Below are 9,886 nucleotides of genomic sequence, written 5' to 3'. Positions count from 1 at the left end.
TCGGCTTGTCTCAGCTCACTCAAATCACTTCACCTTACAAACAAAAAATCATAAAGAAAAAATTATTTTTTTGATGCTAAATATGTTAATAGAAGACAAATAAGAGTCACCTTTACCACAGGTCTGCTGTTTCCCTAGCTCTGTGCCGAGTGCTGGCAGACACCAGCTCCTGATATTCGTCCATCTTTCATGTGTGTGCATGGTGGTAATCCCCCTGCATCTGATTTCCTTGAGGCTGGATTTGTCTCAGCATTGTTTGGTGAACCTTTGGGTACCTTGTAGAAGGTGCATGGGAGCCTAAGGACAGCCACTTAATAAGTCACCTTAGGGTGAAGAATGTGGCATCCATTGTGAATTGTAAATTGGGTGGGGTGTCAGTGCAGGGTAACATCCTTGTCCCTCCCATTCCTCCTCCTCCTCTTCTTCCTGCTCCTCTTCCTTCTCTTCCTCCTCCTCCTTTTTTCTTCTTCTTCCTCTTCCTCCTTCTCTTTCTTTCCCTCTTCCTCCTCTTCTTCCTTTTCCTCCTCCTTCCTTCTCTTCCTCCTCTTTCTTGGTTTTTTAAGACAAGGTTTCTCTGTGTAGCTCTGAGTGTCTTGGAACTCACCTATAGATCAGGCTGATCTCAAACTCAGAGATCTGCCTGCCTCTGCCTCTCGACTGCTGAAATTAAAAGCATAAACACTACCACCACTGCCTGGCTCATCTTTAATTTTTTTTTTTTTTTTTTTTTTTTTGGTTTTTCGAGACAGGGTTTCTCTGTGTAGCCCTGGCTGTCCTGGAACTCACTTTGTAGACCAGGCTGGCCTCGAACTCAGAAATCCGCCTGCCTCTGCCTCCCAAGTGCTGGGATTAAAGGCGTGCGCCACCACCGCCCGGCTAATTTTTTAAAAATTGTATTTATGTGTATGAATGTTTTGTCTGCCTGTATGTGTACTGACTGTAGGGACAGAAGAGGAAGTAGGAACTCCTGGAAGTAGAATTACAGATGTCTGTGAGCTGCTATGTGAATGGTGGGAATTGAATTTGGATCTTCAGGAAGAGCAGCCAGAGCTCTTAACTGCAGAACCATCTTTCTAGCCTCTAATATTAATCTTAACAATTTTTATATTAAATTTTTATTATTTGTCATTGGGTGTGGAGGTCAGAGGACAACTTTTGGAAATTTTGGGTTTTTTTCTTCTACCATGTAGGTCCTGGATGGATGGCAACAGGCAGTGTGAGCTTGTCTCATGTCACGTGGAACGGGAGTCTGCCATTTTGCTTCTGTGTTACAAATGCTACCAGAGCTCTGGAAGGAACTGGCTTGATCCCTGAAGAAAGATAGAGCCGGGGAGGGGGGTGTATGTAGGAGATGAGCTTGGGTGCATTATAAGTTATGGAATTATATCGATGAACCCAACAGTCATGGTTACTAGCTCCTACTGTGGCCTGCTGAGCAGGGCACTGAAGATGCCTCAGTGAGTGACATATATTGTCTGTGCTCAGCCAGGAGGTGGGGACAGGCATTGGCCTCTCTGCAGCCTAGAATCACTCTCCAGTAGTTCCAGGGATGCTTGGTTCATATCCTAGCAGTAAGTCTGTGATGCTGGCGGAAGATTTCCATTGACAGATGAGAAGACCGAGAACTTCAAGAACCATTGCTCCTCACCTTCTCTGCTTCTAACACCCAAGACAGGCAGAAGATCTGGGCTAAGGAGGGTGATGTTTCCCCTTGGAAGCAGGAGCTGAGCTAGGAAGAGGGATGGGGGTGGGATACCTCTCCTTCCTGGGCTAAGCCTAGGCGTGGTACATACCTTGAGGAACCCTTAACTTGTCATCTGTCTGTCCTGCCACCTGTTAGCAGCTGTAGTCTAGATCACATACTGCATATACCCAGGAGCTATATGCCACAAACCTGACCATGTGTTAGTTAGCTCTTACGTCCTACTTGAGACATGGGGATTGAGGCAGGAGGTGTATTTGGCTCATGGTTCAAAAGGCTTGAACCTATGATGACTTGGCTGTTGGGTCTGAGCCTGCTGTGAAACAGGACACCGTGGTGCAGAGAGTGGAAGAAAAGAGGAACGCCCGTCCTGATGGCCAGGAAGGGTGCATGGTACGAAGACAAGAATACACCTTTGGTGCCTTATTTCCCTCCAACAGCTGGGTACTTAGCCTTCAACATCCAAGCCTTGCAGGGAGCACTTCATATGCTAATCAGACACTGGGCACCTGGCCTTGCTGCCTAGGACACTGGACAGTGGCAGCCAACCATATCGCCAACTAACCGTGGGGTTGAAGTCTGCTCTTGGCTACTTTGCTCAGAAATCCCATCATTCACCCCTCACCTATTTCCTCGATCACAAAGCAGAGATGGTGACTGTCACTCCCATCTCTCCTGAGATTTCCTCAGTCACAAGCCATGTACAGACCTTTGCACGAACCTCTATGCATGGGGAAATCAGCTCCCATACTTTCACCTCCATATCAAATACATTACCCTCTGTGTCCAGCTCTGCCTATAGGACTGGGTGCCATCTGCCAAGGGCCCAGCAGAGTCACCCTGAGGACAGCAAGGACTTCTGGGAGATGGGTAGCAGGCAGTTGTTTCCTCCATGGCGCTCTGCCTTGATTCCCTCCCTAATCCTCATGCTTTTTCTCTGGGATGAGGTCAGGGAGGAGCTGATGATCATGAACCATCCAGGGGACCACGGGATCATCGTCTCTCACTGCATTTGCTGCTCCATTCTCTCTCTCTCTCTCTCTCTCTCTCTCTCTCTCTCTCTCTCTCTCTCTCTCTCTCTCTCTCTCTCATCTTTTTGAACAGGGTTTCTCTTTGTAGCACTGGCTGTCCTGAAACTCACTTTGTAGACCAGGCTGACCTTGATCTCAGAGATCTACCTGCCTCTGTCTCCTGAGTGCTGGGTTTAAAGGCGTGCGCCACCGTGCTTGGCCACTTTCCTTTTCTTTCAAGACAGGGTTTTACTCTATAGCACAGGTTGGTCTTGAACTTATGACTCCCCCAGTTTAGCCTCTTGAGTGCTGGCTTACATGTACCACGACACCTGGCCACTCATATTCTTAAATGTAGTTGCCCCTTCCCCTAATTTGCAGATTGCCCTCGGAAAGTGTGGCAGTGCCACTCCCTTATGCTGGGCATGGCACTTAGTTGCTCCCGAGTTTACATGGCCCCTCCCCTGGGCTGAATCTGGAACTCAGGATAGCCCTGTGGATAGCTGCAGCACTGTCTGGGTGGTTTATGGTTGCATCCGTCGTTGCCTCTGCAACGGGCATCCCTCATCAATCTGCAGAGTGCCCTCCATGTGCACACTGGGGTACCATCTCCAGACTTTCTCTTCCCTGCCTCCCTGAGCCAGCCAGGCTGCTGCCTTGCTTTGGGACGAAAACACACACGTTATTAGAAGCCCAGATCAAAGGCAGCACCCCACTGCCTGCTTCTCAATGGACCCTTTGTGCAGAAGGAAGCCAGCGAGAGTTAGGATCCAAGGAGACAGGGAGGGGTGGAGGGGCTCTGCACAAAGATACTTGTCACTCGGAGAAGCCTTCGGAAGATGGTGTTAAAAAGGCGCCAGGTGGAGGCCGGCGGCTTGCTGCTGGGATGCAGATGGACAGTCCTTGCTTCTGGTCCCTTCGGGTTTCCCAGGCGAGAGAACAGACAGTGGTCTGGAGAGCATCAGCCTCCATCTGCTCTCCGGCCCTCGCCGAGGTGCTGTGATATCAGCACTGGCTACTTGGAGTCTTAGGATGGTACAGCCAGATGAAGCAAAGTGGGGATGCTGGGGACGCCTGAAGCAGGGCGTGGAGATGCTGAGGGCAGGCATGCATGGTGTCAACTCTGGCTAGGTGGTCTGCCTTTCTGCCATATATTCCATGGCATGACTATAGAGTGAGGCAGGCTTGGAGGGAGTGGAGTTGGATCAGGACCCCAGTGATGGCAGGATGCTGGGCATTACAACGAGCTGCCATCCTCCCCATCTGCCCCGTGCCAGACACAGAGGTCACACACAGGTTCTTATCTGTCTCCAGAGAGGACAGAACAAAGTGCTGCTTTGAGAGCTCAGCTCTTCTTAGAACTTGCCTGCCAACGGCACTGAAGAGGAGGGGTGAAGGGCAGGTATGGGAAGGGTCACCAGGAACGGACTCCACAAGGACTGAGTGAGGCTCCAGTAGCTGCTGTGGCGCTGTGAGGCTAGAAGACGGGAGGAACTGACTAGAGGATGAGCAGCGACTGGCAGCCCTAGGCTCTATCCCTGACTGTCTCTCTGACAGTCTATCTCTGACTTCTCTCTGTCCCCGCTCACTCCTTAGGAATCTCTCCACGCTTGGGTCTTGCTTTATGTCACCTGCCGACAGCAGGTGAGGCGGCTTGCATCTGAACTCTGTGGTTCCAACTGTCTATCTGCAGATCCCTGCACTCAGATACCTACTAGCACTCTCAGAATAGTTTGCTTCAGACAACCCTCTCCTCAGTCTGAGACTTCTACCAGCCAGCCACACTGTGTGTGTCCCATCGTCCACTGGCAGTTGCTGTCTCCAACCTCCAAATCTTACTTCAGGCTTTGCCCTCTCTTTCTCTCTCTCCAGGTCCTTTATGTCAGCTAATCTTGTGACCTCTAACTTCCCAGAATTTTTAGCATACAACCCCTCTGTCTCCACTGCTGTCACTCTAGTCTAAGTGACCTCCATCTTGGGGCTAACCTCTTATTGTCACCCCCGCCCCCAATCTAGCCCCTCTCAGGTGGCTACTATCTTGCTTGAGTGAAGCTAAAGCTCTCACTGTGACCCATAAAAGACCCATGCTCATCCCATGTTATCTTCAGCTTCATGGTCTCTGCTGCAGTGCCTGTGCCATCTTGTTACTTCCAAGCATTCATGGTTTGTTGCGACCTCAGGCCCTTTGCACGTGCTGAGATCTGCTTTCTCAATGTGTTGTCCTCCTCTTGGACACGCACTGAAAAGAAACAGAGTGATATCTATAGAAAGGGCTTAGCTTAAGCCAGGAGATGCTGAGAGGGTAGAGAGTGGTATTTCCCTTGAGCATTTTGAAGTTTTAAAACTTTATTAATTTATTATTACTCTACGAGATCATCAGGCTTGCGTGACTGGTGTTTTGCTCACTGAGTCATCTTGCTGGCCCAAGCTTTTGAATTTTTTTTCGCCCACTTTGTCCCGTCTGTGGCGTGTCCTGTTGTACCTCCCTCCTGCTCCTTACTTGATGTTATTTTTACTGTCTAATTCACCGACTTACCTGATCCTGATGCCGTCCTCATCAGCTAGTGAGCTTCACAATGGGAGACATTTTTACCCATGTTGTGCACATGGAAGTCTGGTGTAAGCGAGGCATCTAGTCATCTTCATTGCACAACAGAATTAAGGGAAAAGAAGCACATGTGTCTCTTGGTCCCTTCCCACCTTCAGTTGCAGCCCTGGCTGCCTGCCCTGCTGCCACTTGCTGAGAGCGACCGACCATCCATGGCCCCCATAGATGGTTCACCACTCTAAAGCCTCACACTCATCTGGGACCTGCCAGAAAGACAATCTTCAGGCCACACTGGTATTGCATCTTAACAAGGCCTTGGGGACTGGTATACATGTTCTATACATGAGGCTTCAGTGGTTGATATCAGCCCAACAAGGAAGCCTGGCTTTTAGGGTTCTAAGATCCGAACACAGGCAAGATCAGGGACCATGACAGTCATCTGCCTATATGCCTGTGTCTATATGTCTCCACTTAACATTAGCTGGCCTTTTGTCACTGTGACAAAATATTGAACATAAGCGATTTAAAGTGAGAAAAGATGACTGGGAGGTGGTGGCACACACCTTTAATCCCAGCACTCAGGAGGCAGAGGGAGGTGGATCTCTGACTTTGAGGTCAGCTTGGTCGAGAGAGAGAGAGAGTTCCAGGGCTATACAGAGAAGCCCTGTCTAGATAAACCAACCAACCAAAAAAAAAAAAAAAAAGAAAAAAAGAAAAAGGAAAGATTTATTTTAGCTCATTGTTTCTGAGAATTTATTCCACGGTTGCTTGGCTCTAGGTTTCTGGGCCTATGGTAAGGAGTCAGAAGACATGATAGGAGCCGGGCGTGGTGGCGCATGCCTTTAATCCCAGCACTCGGGAGGCAGAGGCAGGCGGATTTCTGAGTTCAAGGCCAACTTGGTCTACAAAGTGAGTTCCAGGACAGCCAGAGCTACACAGAGAAACCCTGTCTCGAAAAACCACACACACAAAAAAAAAAGAACAGAAGACATGATAGGAGAAGCTGCTTACTGTGTGCATCCAGGAAGCAGAAAGAACTGATTCCTTCAGAGGCACACCGGCAGTGAACCCCCGCCACCTTCCCAGGGGCTTTCAACATCTGTCTAGCTAAGGTGCATCTATGTAACTAATCAACAGAAGCGCCAGCCTAGAGATCCATTCACATCCAAACCCCAATATCACCTCTGTCCCCCTCTGCTTCCTCTCCATACGTTTTTCACCCCCCATCAGCCTACATGGTACCCAGACAGCTGCCCCTTCAAATTCTGACTCATTGGTCAGATTCATGGGTGAGGCATCCAATCAGCTGTGTGAAGGAATGAAGTGTTAGATGCTGCCAACGTGGGGATGGGGCCATCCAATCCCCTGTTTGTGGGATGGAAGGAGGAAGAAAGTGAGCCAGGAGGGAGGGCTGGTGGCTCAGGGCATTGCTGGTGATCTTTGCAGTGAGAACTTTCTCTTCACCCCCTGTGATATTTGGATGAGAATATTCCCTTCCCTCATGGGCTCATACGTTTAAAATACTTGGTCCCAAGTTGGTGGCACTGTTTGAGAAGGATTAGGAGGTGTGGCTTTGTTGAAGGAGGTGTGTCACTGGGAGTGAGTTTCTGGCTTCAAAGGCTTCCCACCATTTACAGTATGCTTTCTCGGCCTCCTGCTTGGGAATTAAGATGTGAACTTTTAGTTGCTATTCCAGGACCACGCCTGCCTGGTGCCATGCCCCCCACCATGACAGAAGTTGACAGAAGTTATAAACTTCTGTCCCTCTAAAACTGTAAGCTCCAAACTTCCTTTTGTGGTAATGGTATTTTATCACACCGGATGAAAATTAAAAAACCAATACACGCCCCAAGCTGAGCCCTTAAGATGCCTGTGTGCCAACACAGAGTTTCAGACAGAGGGTTTCAGAGGCTGTAAGGGGTCAAGGATGTCCCAAGGATATGGTAACATGAATGGATTCTCGACCCTAGGAGCCCTCTCTATGCCAGCTCTGTCCCCAGCAACCCTCTGCTGCACTCCCCTCTCAGTTTAGCCTCGAATGTGGAACCTGGAAGGAGATCTAGAACTAACTTCATCCAGCATGATTCAGAAATGCTCGCTTACACTGATATTTCTCAAAAGTTTCCTTGGTCAGCAAGTTCAAGAAACTCTCTTTCTTTCCCTTTCTCTTAGGCAATTGGGAAACTTGGCAGTTTGTTGAGGGCCCTGACAAATCCTGCAGATAAAGAACTCCTGGAGAGAGCTGGGGAGATAGCTCAACTGGTAATCTAATTTCTCATTTCTCAAAAAGGGCTTCCTGTGGAAGTATGGGGACTCACTTTGTCCACAGCAACTTTTGTTTGTTTGTTTGTTTGTTTTTAAGGTGCAAAGGTATGCACTCCTGCAATCCCAACCTTGAAGGGAGACAGGCAGATGCCTGGAGCTTGCTGATCACAAGGTAGTCTCTCAGCATTGGCAAGTACCAGTTTCCCTAGGTATCCTGTCTCAAATTGGAGAGTGATTGGGAAAAGACACCTACATTGATCACCACCCCCTCCCACTTCTTTTTTGTGTACACATACACACGTATATCCCTTGTCATACACATGCACCACGTTTACATAAATACACAAAATAAGAACTGTGCATCTTTCCTGTCCTTCAGGGGTACTGGGTATGGGGTCAAGCCTGTGTTGTTTGCATTTAATAGGAAATGAAGAAACCCCAAAGGCACTCTCTCTCTCTCTCTCTCTCTCTCTCTCCCTCTCCCTCTCCCTCTCCCTCTCCCTCTCCCTCTCCCTCTCCCTCTCCCTCCCCCACCTCTCTCTTCCTCCTTCTCTCAGGAAAGAATGCCTGGAGAGCTAGTTTCTCAGATGGGCAGGGGGTGCCTGTGCTCTGAGCGTGAGACAACATTCCAGACCAGGGAGAGTTCCTGCCACAGATGTCTAACTCAGTCAGCATTTGGAGGAGATGGGTCTCTGTCTTCTGGCCTCTTTAAGGTCCAAATACAGAGGGAACCCACGTGCCTGTTCTGGGCACCCCATTTTCTCCCATTGCATTTCCAGGAGCCAATGCTGGGACCATGTAGCTCCTGGCAGCCTCTCTCAAGCTTTTCTTCAGCCAACTGCCTCCCTGGATGATAGCTGTGGTTAGTGCCCTCTAGGTGAGCCCTGTCACTGACTCAGGGATGTAGTGAGGATTCACCCAGGGTATAGAGCAGTGGAGAGAGGCTATAGCCCAGGTCCAAGCAAGCAGCAGCTGCCCCCTGTTTTCCTTTGATTCCCCGCCTTTCCACCTCCAAGGAGCGCTCTTGTTTCACGCTCTGTTGATCTTGAGGCTGCCATTCTTCCTCCTGGGTTACCCACCTCATCCATCTGCCCCACCCCCAGCCCCAAGAGGTCTCCAGGCCCCAGCAATCATAGCTTCCCAGGGACATGAAGATGCAGCAAATGCAGGGGCCTGCAAGGAACCAGACGGAACTGGTATCATTCCCTTGATCATAGTCTCATTATGTAGCCCAGGCTGGTCCCCATTATGTAGCCCAGGCTGGTCCCCAACTCACAATACCCCTACCTTAGCTTCCCAAGCGCTGGAATTTCAAACCTGAGTCAGTATGCCTGTCTCCAGATTATATTTCTACTTCTTATGGATGACAGTTCACCTCAGGCCTTAGGCTCCGTACTAAGGATGGAGTTGTGTTAGGGACTAACTACACCAGGATTCGTAAAGCCATGAGAGTCCTGCCCTCAAGGAGACTCAGAAGGGAAGGCAGCTCTGTATTAAAAATGAAGGAGTACCAACTGGATGCCGAGGGGTAGGTGCCTTGATGTTTAGAGAGCGTGTCTTGTGTGCGGAAGGCCAAGGAGGGTTTCTAACCTAGGAAGTGGTGTTTGACGGGAGCCAGATCAGATAGCTTAACCTGGGATATGGGCAGCCAACCAGGATGATGGGGCTTTTGAAAAAAAAAAAAACTCCTAGCCTTTCATCTGACAGATTTCCCCAAATCAGTCTTGGGAAATCTGCAGCCCATGCAGGCGGTGGGTCTAACCTCTCTGTCTTATCTCTTCATGGCCTTCCTCTCCTGCTCTCCTCCCCCAAAGGATGGGAAAGCTTCAAAGAAAGCGATGTGTCACTGTAAGTATACAGCCCAAGAAAATGGGCCAGATAAATTATTAAAACAGAAAAAGACAGCAAGCGATGGGGTGGGGAGCCCGCAGAGGGCAAAGAGCCACTCTAGCTGGATGGTGCCCTGGTGGCTGCTAGGGAGTTCGTCCTCTGAATCCCGGACAGGTGATCCGGTCCCCACCCGGTCCACTCTCTGGCTTCTCATGCCAGGGTCAGAGGTGTGTGTTTGTAGAAGCTGTGAGGGTCCGACAGCGGCAAAGTCCCAGGCGCCTGGTGGGGCCTCTGTGTCTGGCCAGCCGTTTGGGATTTACTTCCCCTAAGACTCAAGCTGGTTACGACGAGTTTTAGTCTTTGCTTTTATCTCTTTTTGAACTGCAAAGAGACATTCCCAAGGGGCAGAGGGGATACTGTTTTCTCACGAAAGAAGAAAGCCATGACAGGTTTAAGGAAGTAACCAACGTTCTAAGCTCTGTGAGAAAGGGTTTTGCTTTGATTTCGAAGCCCCTGGCACTGGTGTGGGTG

The sequence above is a fragment of the Mus caroli genome, unplaced genomic scaffold, assembly GCF_978045245.1.
Source record: "Mus caroli unplaced genomic scaffold, Mus_caroli_1 scaffold_10, whole genome shotgun sequence".
Classification (NCBI taxonomy): domain Eukaryota; kingdom Metazoa; phylum Chordata; class Mammalia; order Rodentia; family Muridae; genus Mus; species Mus caroli.
Note: the sequence above shows the minus strand (reverse complement) of the source record.